This window comes from Balaenoptera physalus, assembly GCF_965194825.1.
Source record: "Balaenoptera physalus genome assembly, chromosome: 2".
Taxonomy (NCBI): domain Eukaryota; kingdom Metazoa; phylum Chordata; class Mammalia; order Artiodactyla; family Balaenopteridae; genus Balaenoptera; species Balaenoptera physalus.
Window position 1 is genome coordinate 115,552,242 of NC_138883.1, and position 23,928 is coordinate 115,576,169.

Genomic DNA, 23,928 nt, shown 5'->3' on the forward strand with positions numbered 1-23,928 from the left:
CAGCATGTCTGGAGGCGGGTCCTGCTCTGGGTAGCTTTTTGAACATCACCCCCGGTGCAGGCTGGGCTGGGAGAGGGTGGCCAGAGGCATCAGCGCTGTGCAGGCGCCTCCTTAACCAGATGCCACGTGGGCTTCTGACACCTGCCTGCAGATTCCCTTGCAGGGCACCCCTTCCCTCCCCGCACCCCTTCCACGTACCACTTTATTTTTCTGCCGAACAAAATAGAAGGGAAAGCAGTCAAGGGCCTGCTGACACCCATCACCATCCTGGAGGTTCCCTGACAGGAGGCTGAAATAGGTGACAGCTGGTGACACTGTCCCAGAACAGCAGGAAGGAAGCTGTGTTTCCGGAGCAGCGCCAGAAGATCTAAGCTGCGGCAACAGAGTGTCTCTGCTCACTTTTGTGAATGTCGGGATGCACGGGGTGCCACCAAGAGGAAACACTTCTGCGTGGGGACTCCCCGGCTCTCAGCCCTCTCCACTCAGTGCCAGGTTCCTAGTGCCACCTTCACCAAGACTTACTCCATCGTAGCTGCCCGCTCGTGCTTCATAAAAATTGCTTTTGCTTGAAGTCACCAGGGCCTCCTAAGCGGCACTTCTCATTCTCTCTGCTCTCCCTGAATCACCTGGTGCGGTTGGCCACCCTCTCCTCTCCTGGCATCCTTAGTCCTGCCTCCTTTCTGTTCCTTCTCTATTTCCTTTACTGACGTCTTTGCCTTCTCTCGCAGGTCAATGGGAGCCTTTCCCCAATGCCGCCGTCTTTGTCCCTCAGCACTTCTCCCCACACTTTCTTTCTCTTGGGATTCTTTCCCCAGATCCAAGGCACTGGCCTGACATACACTGAGTCCCAGTCTCCCCATAGCATCTATTCAAAGAACTTCCTCTTGTGTTCACCAAATTGGCCCTGTCTCTGGGACCCTCTATCTTTATTTCAGGCACCACTGTCTCTTCTGATTTCCCAGGCATGGGAGCTGAGCTGCGTTAAGCTCCGTTATCCGGTCAATACCCGTGTCTGGTCCACGTTTCCTTCCTGATGCCTCTCACGATGGCTGTTCTTGCCTGTGCCTCTGCTGCCTTGCGCTGGGTTGTTGTGAGAACCTTCCAGGGAGCCAGCCACTTTCCAGTCTCACTCTACCCCCATCTACATGTCGCTCTCAGCGTCCTCCTTCTTATGTGCTTTTACTCCTCTCCCAGCAAACATCTATGGGTCTCGTGCCGAGTGCCTGGCATAGTGCTAAGCCTGGTACATCTGTTATCAACCTGACGGCGACCTTAAGAATCAGTAAACACTATTATTTTTCCTCTTTTACCTGTGAGGAGGCAGATTTGGAAATGGTTGGGAACCATACATCCATCCAAGGCTCTTAACCAAGGACAAGTGGTGGAACAGAAATTCAGACTCGCTCTGGGCCTCTGAACCAGACTCCGTTGCCTCTCCCTTTGCCCATGGCCCTCAGCAGTTGCCCAGAGCATGTAGAATAAACACCAAGCTCCTTGGATTGGCATACAGGCTTTTCCAGATCTGCCCTAGCCCGCCTTTGCCATCTTCTCTTCTTTCACCCTTCCATGTAGGAGTTAGCTCCACGTGAACCGGTTTACTCCTGGGTCCCCGAGTCTCATCGCTCTGTCCCTCTTCTAGATTTTTGCCCAAATCGTTGGTGACGTACCCCAGGGGCAATGCCATTCCTGGAGCTTGGTCTTTTTGGCCTCTTCAAACCTTCTGAATTTCAAAAGCCTTTTTTGGTGTACTCTCTTGTGTTTTACATTCCTTTTGTTCATTTTAACGTGAAACTGCTGTGGACTCCTTTTCAGGTATTTCAGTGTTATTTTCCTGGATGGGTTATAAACCCTGGTGGGTAGGACTGTGTCATAAACTTAGTTCCGTGTCCTGAGTTGCCAGTGCTGCATCCTTGGATACAGTGGTCGCTCAAGTCCGAGCTGATTATTTTGACTTCTGCTCTTGTCCATTATAGCGTCTTGTGCTGCACCACGTAAATGAGCCTGTGAGAGGCCGTCCCACCTTCAGGAGCTGTTCTGCTAAGGTGCCCTGGTCCGCCTCTGGTCCTCTGCACAGCCGGAATCGCTTGTTAGATTAGTTTTCCATCCTTCGTGAGAATCATTTTTCTTCATACGTTTTTGTCTTTAAAGTTTGAGTAAAATGGAGACTTGGCTGGACACCAGGGAAGTTTAGGAGAGAAATGAGCAGTGAGACCTCCCCAGCCAAACCTGGCTGCAAACCGCTGACTGCACAGGAATACAAATGACTTCTAGCGGAATGGGTGGGACTCCTGGGGGACATACTGCCGTTCGTGCTTTTGATCAGGGGCTGGGCTGGTGTTGGGAATCTGAGTACAGTTGTCCCTTGGTATCTTCGGTATCTGGTATCCACGGGGGATTGTTTCCAGAACCCCCTCGGATACCAAAACCCACGGATGCTCAAGTCCCTTATATAAAATGGCATAGTGTTTGCATATAACCTATGCATATCCTCCTGGATACTTTAAATCATCTCTAGATTACTTATAACTAATACAATGTAAATGCTATATAAATAGTTGTAAATACAATGTAAATGCTACGTAAATAGTTTCTGGCAGGTGGCAAATTCAAGTTTTGCCTTTTGGAAATCTCTTGAATTTTTTTTCAGATATTTTTGATTCGAGGTTGGTTGAGGCTGTAGTTGAGGAGCTCATGATACAGAGGGCTGGCTGTATTAGTGCAGCCCTCCAATGGGCTCCCTACTCTGTACCTTCTGGGGTGAACTGGGTGTCCACAGTGAGAAAGGGTCACCTCTGCTTCAGATCTGCCTCTTGCTGATGGGCACAAGTTGGTGTTTGGGTCGGCAGCTCATGACATGCCTTATACAGAATTATGTGAATAATAGTAGCATGCTGTGAAACAGAATGACATATAGCACGACAGTGAAATAAACAACTAGGTACGATGGGTACAATTCTGATGATTCATAACTTCTAGGATTTCTAAGTTCTTCCGCCGCCTGGATTATGGTTCTAGGCCAGTGTCAGAGAGTCAGGGTTACCTAAAGGAATAGCTGCTGGGGTTGGCAAGAACCCTGAAGTACTATGAAGGTACCTATGAAGGACGCACGAGGTCTATGTCCTGTTTCTTTCTTCCCTTTAATGGATGATGAAAAGTGATCCCCACATCCCTTTTCCACAAGCTCAAGTTGCTTTTCTTGCCCCTGAGCAGCAGTCGCCTCCTCTGGTTTAGCCCCAGCCGGCTTCCAGCAGTAGCAGCCGCCTGCCACTGAGAAGCACAGCCCACCCATGGCCTCAGCACTAAGAGCCACGTGGAAGGGTCTGGAAACAGTCTGCTGCTTCCACACTCTGGGCCTGGGGGATAAATTTAGGGAGCATAGGGTACAGTTTCCCTATGACTCCATCCCGGGTGGCCTGTTGCCTTACTGCGCCCGATTCCTGTTTGTCACTCATTTTCTCGCTGAAACCAAGGCTTGACCCTGAATGTAGGCCCGGTTTGGAGAGGCCCCACAAACCCAGTTCGGTCCTACCAGTCCAAGGCTGCATCTGCTTTTTGTATCCTTTAAGTGTCTCAAAACTTGTGCATGCCTCTGCTTCCTGGACACCAGCCATTCCTGGTCTTCTGTGGCGTCCACTTCGGGGTGCTTGCATTTGCACTGTGAGATCCTAAGACCCGCTGCAGTGGCTTCACTGCAGAGACACGGAAACCGTGGCTGGTCGTCACCTGGTGGGCTGTTGCACCTGGATTCCCAATTGGAAACGCTGCTCTGGGGAGAGCTAGAGGCTTCCAGGGGCGCAGGAAGAGGAACGAAACAGCCTGGCATGCAGGAGCCCAGGAGGGGCCTGGAACCCTGTCTATCACCCTTCACCATGTGGGATGTGTCCTCCATGCTCTCACGGGGCACTGCTTTCTTCAGTCAGTAAATATTTATTGACTAGTTTTGTGTGCAAGGAATTGCATTAATTCATTGTAAGAAGGTGGAAAAGCAATAATGTTCGTGAATGTACCTAACAGTACTCAGTCCATGGGAGATGCCAAGAAATGTTAAAATCTTTAGGTATGTATATTCTCCTGCAAAAGATAAAAAGACAGCTGAGCATTATTGAGTTCAGTGAAGGACAGCGTCTCTGCTGGGATCCAGAGGGTTTGGGAAGGCAGAATTGGGAAGAGTTCAATCAATGGAGGCAGGTAGGGAGGACGTGTCTCTTGTCAACTGGAGTGTGTGTAGGGTGGAGGGGGATGGGGAGACACTGGTGGCGGGGAAACCAGCTGGTGGTAATGATAATAATAACAGCCAATTATTGAGCATCCCCTAGGTACTAGGCTCTGTACACATATGATTTCTGTCTTACTCAACAACCTGACAGAGTGAGTACACTTAACTAATGAGGGAACGAAGACTTATCCATATTGAATAGCCCACCCAGAGTCATAGAGAGTTTGTAAATGGCAGAACCAGCATTTGAACTCAGGACTGCCTTTCAAAGCCCAGGCTGGAGTAGGTGAGGCGTTTTTTATTATGAATTTGGGATTCAAATTAGGGGAGTTATAATCAAATTGAAAAGAAGGGTCAGATGAAAGACATGACTGGAAGAATTAAGAAGACTTGATAACTGACCAGGTTTGCAAGGCAAAGGAGACTCAGGGAAAAATAATGGCTCCATTTTGTAGCCTCGGATATTGGGAGGGAGGCAGTCCAGCCACCCGACCCCAAGTGTCATGAGGAGGAGGTAATCTTCAGCAGGTGAGGCGAGAAGGTATTGTGATGAGTTTCAGAAATGTGACAATTGATGATATCACTTATATGTGGAATCTAAAAAATAATGTAAACGAATGTATACGCAAAAAAGAAACAGACGCGCAGAGACAGAGAAAACAAACTAGTGATTACGAAAGGGGAGAGGGAAGGGCGGAGGGGCAAATCAGGAGTAGGATATATTGTATAACACAGGGAACTATAGCCATTATCTTGTAATAACTTTTAAAGGAGTATAATCTGTAAAAATACTGAATCATAATGCTGTATACCTGAAATGAATTTTGTAAATCAATTGTACTTTAATTTAAAAAAAAAAAAAGAAAGAAATGTGACAATCAAGGTAGCGGCAGACATGCCAGGGTCAGTCATCTTCTCTGACTCATGTTGTAGACAAACTGGGAACATGAATGAATAGGAACATGGAAAAGAGAAAGCCTCCTATGTTAGGGGTAGATTCTGGAGGAAGTTAGAATGAGGAATGGCAGTGGAAGTCGCCGTCAGAGAAGCAGGAAGAGGAACAAGGATGGCATCATGGTGTGCATGGCAGACACCAGCTACGGAGGTGGTCCCAAGTAAGTTGTCAAGGTGTCATACATGTCCGAGAAGGCAAGATGCATGCTCCTGCCTGAACTCGGGAGGGCTCAGTTCAACTCACCATGTACTCAGTAAGTGGCTCCCATAGGCCTGGCCTTGTATTTGGTACAGAGGATAGAAAAAGGCAAGACCCAGCTCTTGACAGGCTCAGGAAACCTTGAAACAGACCTGAGTTGCAATGTGGCTCTTCCACTTAGCAAGACTGCTATTCTCTGATCTTCTGTTTCCTTGTCTATAGAATGAGCATACCCCCGAGCAAGTATTGCTGCTGGGAATTGTTCTGGGATTCACAACCGATACATGTACAACACTCACCCAATACCTGGAGCTTAATGGTGCTTGCTCGATCATGCTTGGAACTCATAATGACAAATAAGAGAATGAAGGGCAGTTTCTGAGGGTCTGCCTGCCAGACTCAGGGAAGCCTGCCTTCCTTGGGAAGGCATCCTCTCTTCAGTGGTTTGTGCTGTTCAGTCAATCAGGCCTGATTTCGGCTGCCTCATGTGGCTTTTCAGGACTGAAAAGAATCTCCTATTTCTAGAACTTCCCGTCCTTTAATGTGTTTTTTGGCCCAGATGTTCCAACAGAGCTCCCTTTCATTTTTCTTCCCCAACTTCAGACAGAGACAGAGCCCCCTTCTGATGGCTGGTGGTGTTCTCACTGGCCACGCCCCACGAAACATATGGAATGCTCCGTGGCAGATGAGCAGATCCCCAAGGGCTCTGAAGGTTGACAGCACAGATGAGCTGGATGTACCATGGGCCGAGTGGACTGACCCTTGGTCCTCTGGGGGCCCGAGGGTTGCAGGTCTCTGTGTTTATCTGCTTGAGGGCCTTGCTGCCCCCAGCACAGCCTCTCTGGGGACTGGGAAGTGGGGAGGCGGGTAGGGGTATGGTTCTACGTGTGTTTGGCACTGTTGGGACACTGGGGTGTAGAGGCTGGAGGCGGGGGATTGATGCCCCAAAGATAAGTGCTCCCGGAGGAATCCGTGTGTGACCTAGAAGTTGGAGGATGTTGGGGGAGGGGGAGATCAAAGAGGGACAGGAAAGGCCAACAAGGTGCCCTGTGAGGCTGGCACAGGAAGGCTGCACTGCCCAAACACTGCTTCCTTCACCAGCTCTTCCTGGTAGGCAGCTCCGTCCCATTTCTTTGCTGTCAGTCACCCCGGGTCTATATCCAGGGCATGGAGATTTTTGCGTGTCAGGCTGGGAGGGCCTTCGGGGGTCACCCATCCCTTCCCCTCCCTCCTCCCCGCAGTTGACTGTTGCCTCAGTTTCCCAGATGGTTGGAGGAATGTAAATCACAGGTGTCTCAGGGTCACAGCTGTAGCTTTGGGCCTGGAGGGCAGACTGGGTCATAAGGATGCTCATATCCAGGGTAAGAAGCTTGCTAACCTTGCATAGTCTGCCTCTTCTACCTGGCCAGGTAGGCCCGGCACCGAAGAAGGCCAGCTGGGATGTGTGGGCTCTAGGTTGAGTTAACTCTCTTGGCAATGCAGGTAGGGGCACACCACCAACCACCGATAACGGATGACCCAGGTGCCTTTAAATAAAAATTCACTTACACCCCGATCGTTCCAAGGGCCCTGCCTCAACCATTTAATGGGTCAGAGCAGCATTCCCTTTCTTTCCGATTGATCGATTCCAGTCTGGGTATCTTCCCTATTTAACCTCAGTAGTATCAACTTTAATCAACTGGCATAAGCAGTTCCCCTATTAATAGATTCACTGGAAATCCCCTGATGTGTCATTTTATTTGTTGACCTTGTTTAAAATTAGCGCATACCAACATCCACTCGCCAGGCACCAAGAACCAAACTGACCTACCCAGGCTCTTTGCACGGGTGCCGTGAGATATTAGAGGCAGGGCCAGGGACACATCTCGGGGTCCCTCACATGTGCACTCCCACATTCCCATTCCCTTTGGACCTTTGCTTTTTGGACCTTTGCTCCCTCTCACTTTGTATCCCACCCCCTTCCTCCTCTCAGCCACGATGCTGGTGCTCTGGGGACCGGATTCTCTTGCTCTACACAGGCCAGAGATGGAACTCTGCAGAGAGCAAGGCTGAGTCGTGTCAGGGTATCCCTGGCTTACTCCAGAGCAGGGTTTTTCATCCTCAGCACCATTGACATTTTGGGCCAGATAACTGTGAAGGTGCCTGGGGAGCAGAGGGTGGAGATGACTGTCTCAGGGGCTGTAGCATGCTAGCAGCATTCCTGGCCTCCACCCACTAGATACAAGTAGTGTCCCCCACACCCTCAGATGTGACAACCAAAAATGCGTCCAGCTACTCTCTAATGTCCCCCGGGTGGGCAGAATTGCCCCTGATTGAGAACCATTGTTCTAGAAACAACAGCAGCCGTGAGTATTTCAGAGGCCTCTGGAGCTTTCCCCACGTTTCTCCTTCAGTCGGGAGTTTCGGAGGCATCTCCGGCTGCGGGGAACAAAGGGCATGTCCCAGCTCCCTCCACGTTCCTGAGCCCAGCGTGCTCCTCCTTCATTTCTGTGACTGTTCTTTCAACCAGAACCCCATCACTCTTCACATTGGTCTGTGGTTTGCTGAGTCCCTGTTGTCCCAGACAGGCTGGTCTGCAGAGTCTCTGACCTTGCATGGCAGGTTGACTGGGGGCAGGGGTGGGTGGAGAGAGCATGAGAAATCCTGGACTGGTGTCCTGGCTCTGCCTCTCGCTGGCGGTGTGACTTGGATCAATCACCTTGTGTGGAATGTCAGCACTGGGTCCTGGCGAGCTTGTCATGTCATCCAAAGGTATTACGACCAGAGATGCTGAAAGGCCTGACTCCTGCCTGTGGGATTCCCACGGGAGAGAGACCCCGACAACAGTAGCAGATGGAAGACAGAGCATGGTGTGTCCTGTTCTAATGCCTTAGTTATCTCCCTGAGGGGTTTTGTGCTAAACATCAAGTCATCAAAGCCATGTTTCGAAGGAACAAAAGGGTTAAGTGTTTGAGAGTTTCATACTTGCAAGAATAATTTTTTTTTCTGTAAGAATTAATGAAGGATTATGAGTGGTCACAGAGTATGTTTTGGTAAAATGTGTAGGCCATTGTCATCATGATCCATTGTTATAATCAATAAAGTGCGAAATTGAAATAAGATGTTGGGGGTAGGGTGCACCGTATCCAAACACAGTGCAGCTCCCTTCACAACCGCCTCCCTCAGCAGGAGAAGACGCCGTGTTGTTGGCAAACCTCGAGCAGAGCCGTGCCCACCTGGGGCAGCGGTGGCTTCTCCCGTGCCCCTGGCTGGCTTCCCTCGGGAATCTCACATGGCCAACGTCCGTGTGATGGTGGCTGTGCTCATTTTTAATCATTCCCGTTATATCCAATTTACAGGAAGAGTTATTTTGTGAGTAAAATGCCAGAAAACACTTTACCTGGGTCAGTGCCTAATGGCTCCCAGTGCAGAGTTCTGACAAAGCCTAAGTGGATTATATAGCTTAGATTTGAGGCCTACATGGAACCTTCTGTGTCTGTGAGCCCAAAGCAGTGACAGCGCCCTCAAGAGCTTGTAAAGAAAGAGGTGAAGGACCCCGTGCTGTGGAAGAAACAGCCGGAGGATGGAGGCTTTCAAAGTGGTACCTCTGCTTGCCAATAAATGTGGTCCAGGCAGCATAAGGGATTCTAACAAATTAGATTAATGACTCTCGTATGAATAAAAGGTTGATGCTGATCTCCCAGGATTGGGGTATGGATTAAATGAATTTATACTAATGTAGTATTCTTACCATCAAACACGTCGGGTCTCAAGCCTCAAACAGCTTGACGATCCAAAGGTGCCTCTGATTTCCCCACACTGGAACTGCCCCGAACGTGGCAGAATCCGCCTGCCCTCCAGCGCTTCCTACGGCACCTTTGGTCTCCCACATAATCGACTGTGAGCATTGGAAATAGCTGTGGTTTTTAATACAGTGATATTTCCTCTTCAGGGACTCTAGCCCCTGGTCTGATTTCAACAACTGCTAGCACGGTCCCAAAACGTGGTTCTTGTTTCTTCCTTGTCTAATGGAGAGAGTGTTTGCATTTGCACAGGGTTTTTAACGGGCTGTACACTGTTGGCTCTGAGAGGGATTCTTGGTTCAGAGCCAGGGAGAGTTTAAATGTTTGGGGAAACCTACACGAGTGCTGCAGAGGAGGTCCTTCCGGGGCTGTCCACATGACCCACATCCACAGGGTCAGGGAGACATCCTGGCAAGCGGAGGTTGCCAGCAAGCGGAGGAGCCCACCTCCATGGGATGGGCACTGCTGGAGGGTTCTGTTCCTCACCCGAGCAAGGGCTCTGGACCAGGTGACCTTTTCTATGAATGTCTGGAGCAGAAGTTTCAGATCAAGCCAGAGACTGTTAAGAGGCACCCTTTCTTTTTTTTTTCTTACCATTCCAGAAACAGTGGTGGGAGCTTCCAATTTGACTGCCGCTGGTGGTCTAGACCATAGTGTTCTCGGGATGGAAATAATTTCCTGAGATTTTCTCTTTCAGGCAAGACCACACCTACGCCATCCCAGAAAGACAAGTCTGTTTTATTTTGAACTGCTTTGCGAAGGAGGCTTTGCGACCATCCTTGGACAGCCTTGGAGTCTCTTTTTAATAATGTCTGTGCTTTTGCCTTCTCACCTAAACCACTTTAGCTGAGGTCTGTTGACCTTTCTCTCTCTAGCACCATCCTTCGTGACCTTGAAGATCATTGTTTAGGACAGTTATCCCTCGGTTACTTTTCTCTTTGCTAAATCATTTCAACTCCAGTACTTTTGGGTGGTGGCCAGTACGGTTTGGGGCTTCTCAAATGTCTCCCCCAAAATGTCCCACTAGAAGAGTGTGAACATTTGCACACACACGCACACGCACGTTCACAATCATGCACAATACAGCCTTTGGAGGAGCCCGAAGTGGCCTACTGAAGGCTTAACGTTTCCTTGAAGTCTACTTTTTTCTTTAAACATTCTTGGAAATGTGACATTATGTCCCAAAATACAACTGATTGTTTTAATTTTAAAACAATCCTTTAAATTACTTAACATCAGGAAAAAATTCACATACACATACACCTGTTTTTTTTAAACTCTGAGGAAATTGGCTGTTAGGGAAGATGCCACATCTTTTTTTTCTGGCATGTCTGGTGCACTGCTAACAACCCCAGTTAGGGAAGGTTGGGGAGTGGGCATCTTGGCTCCTGGAGCAGGTAGATCTGAGTTTCAATTCTGACTATCTCACTTTCTAGAGTCTAAACTTACGCAGAATATATTAGCTTCTCAGTTATACCAGAGGGATGATATTTCCTACCTAGAAGGGTGTATTCATTCAGTACCTACTATGTATTAGGCTCTGCTCTAGGGCCTGGGAATAGAGGTGAAAAAGAGACACAAGATCCTCATATATAAGGAGGCATATCTATTCCAGATGGGAGCAACAGACAATAAACAAACAAGCAAATAAGAGCATTTCAGACTGTATGAGGGAAGTGAAACAGGGCAATGTGATAGTGACTCTGTGTGTGTGTGTGTGTGTGTGTGTGTGTGTGTATGTGTATACATGTGTGCCCATATACACTTGCTACTTTAGATGATGTGGCCAGGGAAACCGCTTTGAGGAGATGACATTTGAATTAAGGTCTGATTGGTGAGGTGGAGCCAGCTTTGAGAATTCAGTGAAGTAAATTAGTTAAGTGCCTGGCACATGGTAGGGCCTTAGTAGACATTAATTGCCTCTCTTTCTAGAAGAATCAAAGAAATGCTATTTAAACACAAAGAAACAGATTTTTACAGGTCATTGGATGTGATTGGAAGGATCTCAAAAGGGTAGCTAAGGAATTCAACTGGACTTTGGAAATGATACGGTCAGAAAATTTGTTTGCGTCCCATATTATTGCACCTCTTTCAGGGATGGCTGCCCATGGGTGTTCCTGAGTAAACAGGAGTTTGCTAATTGCATTTGCACATGGGCCCCTGATAATCAACATCTTTTCCTTTGTTGAGAGGTTCCGATTTTCTGCTCACCTGCTCCCATGGAGCATGTAATAATATCTTTCCCTCCTTAATCAAATAATATCAGGTTTGAGTTGTAACCTGTTAACTCTATGAAGAGAACTGATATAAATATTATCTCCTTAAAGAGGCATTGTATTGTGCAAGATAGGACATTTCCTAAAATGTGCCAGTTCCTTTTCTAAAGTATTTTCCTTTGACCTATATAAATAAAAATAACCTAAACTAACCACTGTATAGGACTTTATGGCCTGTGAAGCTCTTTGGTACCCAGTATTTGGGCCTCATAGCATTCTTGAGAATTAAGCAGCAGGGGCAGAGAGAGGAGTCTGAACGTTGGAATCAGCCCAGCCTGGGGTCAAATCCTGGCTCTGAGTGTCATCGTTTTTCTTTAAAATTAAAACAGTGTTTTATAAGCCAAGGACCCATAGCTCCCTGGAATCCTGGGTATATTCTTGGTGAACTGCAACTTAAATTAGATTTTTTTAGTTGAGAATTTTCATTTTGATGATAACCTAAAAATATATGTCTATTCTGGATAATCTGAATGACAGTTTATACCTCCGTTTTAGTGAGAAAAAATTTTTACATTTTTGAATCCATAAAAGGGTGGGGATATGGAGATACCATCTGGGGTGCCAATCTCCAAAGACCCTGTCCTGTAGAGATTCAGAACCATGTTCACCTTCAGCTGTATACACAGGTTCTGCCTTTTGTGACCCAGATCGTACTAGCTCACTCATAGTAAATACAGTGGTAAATAATAGTGAATTTTCTTCTTTAAGCAGCATTTAAATTTTTTTTCAGCCTTATAGATTGGTCCTTCTAAATGATGGATTGGTGGTGTAAACAGGTTCATTTTTCAAAAGGAAAATATAACAACTCAAATGATGGTCCATCCTGCTCTAATTTAAAAGAATCTAGTCAATAAGTGAAACCTCAAAGACTTAAATATGTCCTACATCACACCCTACAATGTCTATTTAGTTTCATTAACTATCTATCACATTAAATTAATATTGTTAATTTGATTTTGTTGGTTGTTTTCAGTTTTGTACTTATTCCATTTGTAAGTAAGCGTAAGAAATTTATACTTGGTTTTGTTTCACAACTTGGGGTATGAGACACGTCAAAAAAGAAGTTATAATGGAATATAGTGAAGTGTGCTCAAAGTTCTGTGGACGCCTAAAGGACAGAGCAGCTATCCTTGCCTGGAGAGTTGGGGTCGTCTCTAAAGAGGGTGTACTTCTTTCCAATAGGATCTTGAAGAATGAGCAGGAATTGATCAGGTGAAGTAAGGGTGGGAGGTGAGGGAGGGCTTTTGAGCCCAGTGGCATGTCATATAGAGGCACAGGGTGGTGTAAAGACTTGGGGTGGTTGAGTGAGAAGTTAAGAATAGGGAAGTGCTGGCAGGGGAGGCTGCAGGTCCGGGGAGAGGCCAAAGAGTGAAGGGCCTTGTGAGCCAGGCTGGGGGGACTAGATGTAGTTCGGGGGGCACAGGGGAGCTCCGGGAGGTCTATAAACATGGGTCTTGATTGATGTGATTTTTAGGAATGTAATTCTAGAAGTGGGGGAATGGGGAGATTGGATGGATAGAGACGAGGTAGGAGCAAATGGGAGTGAGACCGTGACCCAACCATGGGCCGTGGGGATGGAGGAAATGGGACAGAGTCCAGGGATATTTTTGAAGTCAGACTAGTAGGATTTTATGTCCAGTTGGATGAACCAGAAGATGGAGCAGGCATTCAGGTCCTGGTTAGGTGACATACTGAGTATGAGAAGCCCATGCATCATCCTGGCGAGTATGTCGAGTTGGTGATTTGGAATGTAAATCTGGTGCCTGGGACAGAGTTTGGGGCTACCCATTAATAAGGGTGATATCAACATGAAAGATCTTTGCTGATGCTACAGTATTTCCCTGTAAGAAGGGTTGGATGAGATTGGAAAACCAAGAATGGAGCCCTAATATTTGAAGGGCAGGTAGAAGGAGAGAAGCCAGCAGATAGAAGAAGAACTAGATAACAGAAGAGGAGAAGAGAGCTACAAGCTTAGGAGGAAAACCAGGACAATATAGTGTCCTGGAATCAAGGAGAGAGAAAGTTTCAACAGGCAGGAGATAGCCAAGGGATCAAATACTGAGTGTATCACTTTCAAGAGACAGAACTGTCACTTAGGCACATGGAGCACGGAAAACGATAGGGGCATCAGAGATCACCACCCAAGTGGCTGAACAGCCATGGCACATGCTGCTCTAGGGAGAGGAGGTGTTTGATGTTTCACAGAGCAAGAAACCAGGCAGTTGGTACATTCGTCATTCATCCATCCATCAAATATTCTCTGAGGGCCTTGCCAGGTGACAGACTCTGTAAGAGGTGCTGTTAGAGTAGATGGAAGACGAAGATAAATAAGCATAATCCCTGCCTTGGAGGGCTCACGGTGTTACTGGGGAGATGGTTGTGTACACAGATAATTATAGTGCCAGGTGGTGAGTGCTGTGGAGAGCCATGTGGGTAATGGCCCTGCAGCATGGGAGAGAGACCATTTGGTCTTTGGAGCTGAGTAGGAGTTCCCAGGCAGAGGAGGAAGGGAGAGGTATTTGAAACTATTTGAGCTTCAGCAGGGTGAAGACAGGAGGGGAGAAAGGGCGTGTCCTGCTTCCCTACTTCGTGCACGCTGGGAGCACTGGGGGTGGGGCAGAGGGCAGCAGAGGAGTTGAAGCTGGAAAGGAAGGGTGAGGCCAGTTTATGAAAGGCTTAGAATGCCACGGCACGGAATAAGTTTGGATCTCATCCTCTGGAGAGTGAGAACTCAAGAGACATTGGTAAGCAAGAGAGTAACGCAATAGGGCTAGATTTCAAGAAAATAGCTTTGGTGGCATGAGGAGGCCTGAGTGGACAAGGGAAAGACTGAAGATGGGGATCCAGGTAGGGTCCCATCTCAGCCCATCTGCAGGCTCCTTCATTCAGCAGAGTGTTTCCAGAGCATCTACTGTGTGCTCTGCTCTGCGCTGGATGCCGCCAAGTTGCAGGGAGTGCTTTCCAATTGCCTTCCTTATAGGGGCCTGCGGATCCCAGCTGCTTCCTGGGGAGTGTTGGAGATTGACTCAGATGCAGTTGGCCAAATCACCAGGCAGAATTCTCTGCTGGAAGGTTGCTGTTCCCCAAGTCAACCTCTGGGTCCAGAAGCCGGCCCTCTTTATTGTGTGAATTACTCACTATTTTGACTGTCCTGGTTGGCTTGGGTTGAAGGTAGGGGATTGCTGTTGAGCGCATGAGGCCAAAGGGACTAGCCACTGAACAAAAGAACACACCCAGGCACTGTGCGCAGAGACATCTGCTTCTGTTTCCTGAGTAACTGCGCAGCAACACAGGGCGGCCTCGGTACCCAGGCACATGCTCTGCGTTATTTTCTAGTTATAACCGAGGATGATTTCCATGTGGCTGGTGATGAAAGAGTCAGGTCCATTTCAGAAGGGGGAGTGTTTCCGATTATGTAGATCACATTCAATTATTTACCTCATTCCGTCCTTTTGGCTGGGCCCTGCCTTTGAATACTGTGGAAAGACATCCAGGCCTCCTTTGCACCGCCTTTAGGGACGATCTTCTGTGCCTAAAGCCTGCTCTTTGCTGGCAGTGGGGACCCCTGGGCACAACCTCTGGGACTGCCTCTCAGTTGTGGTACTTGAAGCGAATCAATACGTGGCAAGGAATGTCAGTGCTCTTCCAGGAAAAATCCGAGCCTGTTAGCACTGGAAGTGACCCCAGCCCTCATCAACCCCAACTGGCCCATTTTACTGATATGGAAACTGAGGTCCAGACCCACAGACCGACTTGCCCCGAATCAGAAAGTGAGTAACGGCAGACTTGGGACCAGAACACAGGGGCCAGTCCAGGGTTTCCCACGAGCCTTCCCTTCCCTCTTCTCTCATCTTCCTACAGTTCCCATTGCTGCTGTCCTTCTTTTCTTAAAAGTACATTTCAAATGGAGTCTTCTTAGCATGGATCCCATGTGAGGTAGGTATCGTTCTGTGAATGTTTTCCTGCCTCATATGATAAGCTCCAGGTTGGGCCTCAACTTGAATGGCAGAAGTGGCAGGGGTAGGCCAAAAAGCAGGGAATCTGAGGGTGATAAAATAATGTGGCTAGAGCATTTGGGGATTAAGGAAGTAGCAGTATGTGGTAAAGGTCCAAAGTCCAGAGGGTAAGCTCAGTTGAGTGCTTTCCTCTGAGTTTCACCTAGAGGTATCCGGGGGCCAGTGATTCTCAAACCAGAGGATGCATTCAAATCACTGGGGAAGCTTGTTTAAAATGCATATTCCTGGGCCCCACCCCAGAGGTTTTTATTCACTAGGTTTGCTGTGGGATCCAGGAATCTGCATGTCTCAAATAGACGTGAGGTCGATTATGTTGTGGGTACCTTGTGGGTCACACGTGGAGAAACAACACAGGATTAGGAGGACGAGGGTATCTCTGTGTTCGTCTCCAGTGTTTGGGTCAGAGTGTATACTCAGTACCACAGTGAGTGGATATAGTGGAGTCTGATGTATTTGAGATCATTTACCGTCAGGATTCACCAAACGGGAGGACACAGGTATTGAGAGAGGGCCTGAGGGCCTGGCAGACAGAGCTGGAATTGGCAGGGCAACCAGACTCACACTTGCTTAGCTTTTGGGTGACTATGTCAGTGGATTTTCCTCTATATGGCACATGCTTTAGCTCAGGCTTGATATTTCTCTTTCCATCCATCTCTCTCTCTCTCCCTTAACCTTCACTCATTCCTCCCCCTGTTATGGCTTTGTGCAACTGCATCCTTTTAACTGTTCCTGAAGTGCATTGGTGAACTCCCTTATATATAAACTACTTTGTGGGAGATTCTGACGCAATGGTCAAGGCTGAGCATGTTTTACTCCAATCCAGTCTCCCATATTTGTGAGATTCTCATATTCATTTTGCAGCTGCCGGCCTTGACATTATGCTGAGAGGTAAGATTAGGGGCTTTTGCAGTCTGTGTTGTGTCAGAGTCAAGATAGGTGGTTAAGATGTAAGGTTGAATTTGTGTCTCCGAGAAACCATCGTGGAGGTCCTTAATTTAGATCTGGTTTGAGTTTGGAGCTTCTTTATCAAGATGCACCACCTCCCCATGCTCCTGCACAGGTAACAAATGTCCTAGCTGAGCTGCCGCTTCTATGTGCCTGCTTTCATGTGCTCTCGGAGTTCCAAAACTTTGCTCTCTGGGCTCAAACTCCAAGGTGTATTTTTGTAATGTTTGCGTTAGGGTGTTGACTTGTTATGTGGCTAAAACAAAACCTCCTTTTCCCAGTCTCTTCTAGAATGAGACTTCAGAATGTCAGACTTTGCATGTGACTCGCTTTCTATGAAGAACAGATGGTGGGTTTAATTTTGTAGAAAGAAAATTAGAAATCAGTGAAATCTTACATGATTTCACATTAGTACCAAAACCAAATACATTGAAAACATTTAGAGCTGTTCCTAGCTAGTTACGGATTTACTGGTGGCGATGAGAAATTCCCAGAGCTTTCTGTGAGGAGGGCTACCACCGACTCTTGGTCTATTCTGTGCCTCCCCCATCCCCCAGCAGTCTGTTCTGAATCTTTCTCCACTTAATCTATTTATTTTTATTTATTGAGCAAGCAATATCATAACCATGACTGAGCTTTTTTAAATTACAAGAAAACTTACTCGGGGTCCAGCTTCAGTAACAGATCGTATGTTTTCATTTTTCCACGTTCCCTTCCAGGCTTTGTTCACATGCTACAGAATCTTTACATTATTATAATCATGGTATAGTTACAAGTTTGTATTTGGCATTTTTCACTTAGTATTATATTACAGGACTCTTTCCGCATTGCTCTGTATTATTCATGATTATGCTATTTCATTGAGTCATGAAGCCCCAGTTTATTTGACCACCGTTCTATTTTAGTCACATATGTTCATCTTCCTTAAAAAGATGCTGATGGAATAAAACACAGCCACAATACCTCAGATTGTTGCTTTTCCAACTCCTCTAAGCTCACTTGCTGTCTGTCCCTGTGATCTCCTATTCACTTAGCCCATCATGTTTCATGGAGACCTCGGTTCTCTGGTTACGCTGACTGTGGTCAACTGTTGTCTCCATATGAATCCTCCAGCCCTGGACCCCCTTAATCCCAAGGCTTCTGCCAAGTCAGGACCACCTTTAGTCATTCCACTCATTGCTTTCTCTCCAAGTCCTGTGCCAAAGGCAGACCCGGCTTATTTCACACCGTCTTTGTTACCACACTTTATCCATATATTTTAATATTTGCACTCATTTAGATACCATTTAGGGTTCTTTACTGCAAGCCACAGAAACTAACATAAGCAATGGGAAATTTCTTGGAACCAGCCTAGGAAGCAGGTGGGCATTGAGACACTCCAGAGAGCAGCAGGAATGGTCTCAGAGCGTAAGCAGTGAGGTCAGGACGAAGGACCCAAAGCCATTTGCAGTCGCTCAGCCACTTTACTGGCGATTCAAATTCCAGGGAGTGTTCAGTTGGCTCACATTGCTTACCTTGGCTTCAGCTGACAGGGTCCCTGAATACATTCCTATCACACTTCATCCAGTGTGGAGGGGTGATTTCCTAGAGGACCCAGGGAAAGGGGAATGATTCCCAGGCTGCCCTACACACACATATGCTACCATCAGTATACATTTACAAAAACATCCCTGCCTAACAGTCACTTCCATACAGCAGGTCCCACAGTGTTGTTAGTTATGGCATCCATCTCCAAACCCAAAATCTTTGGGGGATTTTAATCCCCCCTCCAGTTCTACTACAACCTCTTCTTTTGCACGGCCCGAGTTAAATAGGGATGTGACTAACGTGATTCTCCTACTTCTTTGAATACCTTCCTTTTTTTTCTGTTCCCTGGCTCATGCCCCACAGTGAATATCTAGAAAAGCATAACATCAAGCAGTCATTTTTCTATGAGGAAGGGGGCTGTTAGAAGGTTCGGAGGATTTTATCCAAAGTACACATTTCCCTTGATCCTAGGCAAGACATATTATAACCTCTGGGGAAAAGGCATGGCATGGTATGTGTACTTTGAAAAGTCTTCTCTTTTAATTCTGTTATCTTGCCTCTACATCCACCCTGCCTCTGTTCTTTAAAACCTCCAGTGGAATGGAGAGAGCACCAATTTTATTTGAGGGCTCGATCTGCTTCTTACACATTATAAAACTTTTGATGGGTGATGTAAGTTCTTCCAGTGAAGGGACGAAATTAGAGGTCTTCTATGCTCCTGCTTGGTGACTGGTAGTGTGTTTGACGCTTTACTTCATTATTTCATTTCATCTACCCAACAACACCATCAGATCTGCATTGCAGTCAATCCTTGGATAGGCGGGGGATTGGTTCCAGGACCCCCAGGGGTACCAAAACCTGCAGATGCTCAAGTCCCTTATATAAAATGGCATGGTATTTGTGTATAACCTATGTGCATTCTCCCATATACTTTAAATCATCCCTGGATTACTCATAATACCTAATACAATGTAAATGCTATATAAATAGTTCTAAACACAATGTAAATGTTATGTAAACAGTTGCCAAGTCAAGGCAAAATCAAGTTTCGCTTTTTGGAACTCTGGTATTTTTTTTTTTCTGAATATTTTCAATCCAAGGTTGGTTGAATCTACAGATGTGGAACCCGCAGATATGGAGGGCCAACTGCATTTTGTTTCTTATGTGTATTTTCAAAACCCATGCTTCATCCACTAGGGCACTCTGAACCTCAGTGACCATATCTGCAAAATGGAAGTAAAAATCCTTGAAATGAATCTTGTGAATATCAGATGTAGAGCTTACGCTAAACCAGTTCAGGCAAATAAAGGAAATTTTTGCTCATCCTAATTACACCTTCTTTCTGTAATCTTCCAGTCTGTCTCTCTCCTTCTTTCAGTGGCAGATCTTACCTCTTTCCTAGAAGGCTGAAGCCATCCAATGTGAACTTCGTCACCCACTCCTTTCCTTACAGCAGAATATTGCTTTTCATAACAGAAGATCAAATATCAATAATTATTTGTTTCAACCTAGTGATATCTGTAAATAGGTCTATTCTCTAATACTGTTCTACTTCTTGGTATTTTTTTCACTAATTAATATATTATGGAGAGTTGTCCAATTTAACAGGTATAAATCTATCAATACCTCATTCTAACAGGTAAATTGTAATCCATTGCTTGGAGGGATTAGATTTGGGAGGATTTAACCAAGCTCCTATTCATGGGCATTTAGGTTGTTTCCAGATATTTTTGGTTTTGTTCTTACAAAAAGTAATGCAATAAAAGTTTTTCTATATACAGCTTTATGCACTAGTTTTGAGAGTATCTATAGGGTGAACTACTGAAAGTAGAGCTGCTGGGCTAAAGGGTACGTACATTTCAAATTTGGTAGGTATTGCAAAGTTCCCTCCAAAGAAGTGCCCCAATTTAGACTCCCATCAGCAGGGAACATTCTTGCCATATCAGTATTGTCAAACTTTATAATCTTTGCTAATCTAATAGAGATAAAATGGAATGCTGTTGTTTTAGTTTGCATTTATTTGATTATATGTGATGTCATACAGTTTTCATATATGTATTGTATTTATTTTCCTGCTGTACTAGTCAGCCTGGGCTGCTATAACAAAATACCATTGACGGGGTGGCTTAAACCACAGGAATTATTTCTCACCGTTCTGGAGGCTGGGAAAAGTCCAAGATCCAGGTGCTGGCAGATTTGATTCCACAGTGGGGACTCTTTTCTTGGATCGAAGGTGGCTGGCTTTTCACTATGTCCTCACATGGTGGAGAAAGAGAGAGAGTTCTGGTCTTTCTTCCTCTTCTTATAAGGATACGAATCCCATCAGGGGGTCCCATCCACCCGACATCATCTAAACCTAATTAACTCCCAAATGCCCTACCTCCAAATACTATCACATTGGGGTTAGGGCTTCAAGATGTGAACCTTGAGGGGACACAGACATTCAGTCCATAACAACTGTAAACTCCCCATTCAAAGTAGGTTCCCTTTGAACCTACTTCCATTGGGTTGTTTGTCTTTTTCTTACTGATTTGTTAGAACTCTTTATAAATGAAAGAAATCAGCAGTTTGGGGGTCATTTGAGAAGCGCTTCGTGTTTTCTGCTTCAGTCTTTACATGTCGTGTGTGTCTTGGGGAAGGGACAACAGGCTGGCAGTTGACACGGCTTTGAGTTTCTATTATTTGTTGGTTTTTGTCTCTCAGCATGATTTATTCTTTGGTTTTGCTGTTTGTCATTGACTAACTGAGGTCCTGTGAGTTAGTCCTAATTTTAGGAATATTATGTCTCAGAACACTTGGAATTTTTCCCATCCTGCCTCACAGAAAACTCCGTGACCATCAGAAAAGAAGGAGGGAGGAGGGTCATTAGGAGGACTGGGAAGGCGTAGAGGGCAGATGGGAGGTTGATGGAACTGCGAGGCTGACACGCAAAGCTCTCCTCCCTTTATTTTTTCTTTGATATTTCTTCCTTTCTTTCTCTGCATTTCCCTCCTTCCTTCCTTTCTGTTTCTCTTTTTTTTCCCCTGGCTATGTACTATAAAAATACAATTCTGGAGCATGGGGTTGGATTCCCACCGTGGGGACTGAGATGGAATTTCAAGTCACTCACCATAATTCAACTTTATAAATTAGAGAATTCTTATGAATAGAATAGGATGGAATGTGGTTTCATGTTTTCCTTCCCTAGGGACCCTGCCCAGTTTGGCAATAGGAAACTAAATTAAGGGTGGGATTAGTTCTAGGAAGTGGATTTTTAGTCTGGCTGCACGTCTAAGCCAAATATTATAGACAGTGCCTTAGTTATCTATGTTCATGAGCAATCAGGAAGTGGTGGGTAACTGAAGTCCCCAAATGTGCCAGAAACATACTTCTGCCTTTGTTTGTTTATCCTGATTATCCTCCTACTAGACTATCAAAGTGGATTTATTACTACTCATTTTACTCTTCTGTTTTCCATCAACAACATAGGCAGGGAGGCAAAATGCTGCATGAAAAAAAAAATGCTACAGTAGGTGTCGGGAGACCTCAATTTTAGTCCTGTCGGTGCCCCTCACTAGACTGAGACATGGGCAAGTTATACAGCTTCTCACGGCCCCAGTTTCTTCCTGTAAAAGGGACAAAATGACCAACCTCCTAGGGTGGCTCAGGGACCCTGTAAAGTGTGACCTGGAGCTCTTGGTGCCTATGTCATAGAGTCCGTCCCCACGCATGTGAGCTGTTTGCACAGTACCCGGCACAGAGAAGGAGCCCAACAAATGCCTGTCTGCTTTTCTTCCTTGTCCTGGAAGTACCAACAGATTGTATTCGTTTCCTAGGGCTGTCGTAACAAATAACCACAAACGTGGTGGCTTAAAGCAACAGAAATTTATTCCCTCACAATTCTGGAGGCCTGAAGTTCAAAATCACGGTGTTGCCAGGGCTATGCTCCTTCCAGTAAGTAGGGGAGAATCCTCCTTGCTTCTTTCAGCTTGTGGTGGCTCCCGGCCTGTGGCTGCAGCACCCCAGTCTCTGCCTCTCTGGTCACATGGCCTTCTCCTCTCTGTCTTCTAAGGACACTTGTCATTGGATTTAAGGGCCACCCGGAAAACCCAGGATGATCTCATCTCAAGACGCTTAACCTAATTACATCGACATTGACTCTTTTTCCAAATAAGGCCACATTTACAAGTTCTGGGGCTTAGGGTGTAGACATACACCTTTTGGGGAAGGCCACCATTCAACCCACCACACACACTCTAGGGATTACTTTATATATCAAGACTATGGCCTGATTCGGCACATTTTTTTTTACAATCATCACCCAGCGAATCCACCATCGGTTGGATATTAATAAATCAGTGTATGTCAGGGAGGAGAAAAAAGAACAAACGCTTGGCTTTTGTTTGCTGTGTTTTGTTTTATATTTATAACCCTTCTCTCCTGGGTTCCCAATTTAGTAGTGATGAGTTGAGTGTATTTGCTATTCGTGCGCCCTTCTTCCTGCCTGCTGCTCACATACTGGTGGTCAGGAAACTGCAGCCCTCCTGTCGCGGAACCTTCTGTCCTGCCCTCGCTCCACTTCATCTCCCGCTGGCTCCACTCACATGACCCCTTGACCTCTCGCCGTGGCTCTCTGAACATGGCGCCCATAGACTGGCGGGCTGACGTCGAGCTCTGGGCTTAAACCTCTGATTAGATGCTTGTTTGCTTCCTGGACTCCTCAGCTCTCTCACTCATCTTGCCGGTAGTCACTCCCCGAACCTTCAGGAACCCAGCTTAAGCTATCAAGGTCATCCAGAGACCCCCGTCTGTGCCCTGGAATGTATTGAAGGAAGGTGGCCCCAATTAAACAAGCCCCATGGCTTCAGGGTAACTGAGTACCTGGGAGCAAGGACTTTACCCTGGAGCTGAGCCCTGCAGGGCTTTTAGTGACTATGGTGCCATTACAGTGGTGGCTTACTCTTTCTGAGCTCTCACCTCAGGCTCTTGGGGGGGTTTCCTCATCCACACCACCCTCTGAGGTAGTCTTAGCTCCATGTCTCATTCCCATGTGCTGTGAAGGAGTTCAGCCTTATCGGGTTTGTTCCACACAAAGGGGAAGACAGTCCCTGTACCTTCTCACCTCTCAGGGGTATCGTGGGGACAGAAGAGTGTAACTGTGAAAGGTCTTCAAGCTCTTGGACCAAACAATGCTGATGAAACCCAATATCTAAAAAAAAAAAAAAAAAAAAAAGCCAAGGTAATCTGGAGGCAATTATGCATGTCAGATGGAAGCCTGAGGTTCACTGAAAATCCCACATTTTTTTTTGAATTTTATTTTATTTTTTATACAGCAGGTTCTTATTAGTTATCTATTTTATACATATTAGTGTATATATGTCAATCCCAATCTCCCAATTCATCCCATCACCACCACCACCACCCCCCGCCACTTTCCCCCCTTGGTGTCCATGCCTTTGTTCTCTACATCTCTGTCTCTATTTCTGCCTTGCAAACCGGTTCATCTGTACCATTTTTCTAGATTCCACATATATGCGTTAATATACGATATTTGGAAAAACCCACATTTTTTAAGGAAAGTCATAGTGTTACTCAGTGTCCCAAGGGTAGGAAGGCCATTCCAGGGGAAGGATCCAGAAGCACAAGAGCAGCTGTCTGCTGGGGGTGGAGAGCAGGCAGTGCTGGAGCTGCAGGTATTGGAGGCTGGGGAGACTCGAGTCCAAACTCTGCTGCAGCCACATGACTAGGGTAGGTCACAGGTCTCTGAATCTCAGGTGGGAAACCTCATCTCTGAAAGGTGAGAATGGTTGTAACCAGGGCTGCTGTGAGGACTAGAAATTACACGCGTTATCTGGCACCAAGTGGGTGCCTGAATAATTACAGCTCTTTTACCATGATTGCTCCTCTGAGGACTTCTCAAGCCCCACGCCACCCAGACAGGCAGCCAGTCCCCCCCGGGGAGCCTCCCTAGGCTTGTCCTAGCTACATAAAGCTCTTTGCTGCTGGGCCAGGCCATTCGTGCAATCTGGGGTGC

At 46.4% G+C, this 23,928-nt stretch overlaps 1 protein-coding gene across 1 annotated transcript in view; it reads left to right on the forward strand.

Annotated features, from left to right (window-relative positions):
- Positions 1-23,928, forward strand: part of THSD4 (thrombospondin type 1 domain containing 4) — a 576,458-nt gene that overhangs the window by 61,600 nt on the left and 490,930 nt on the right. The window lies entirely within an intron of this gene.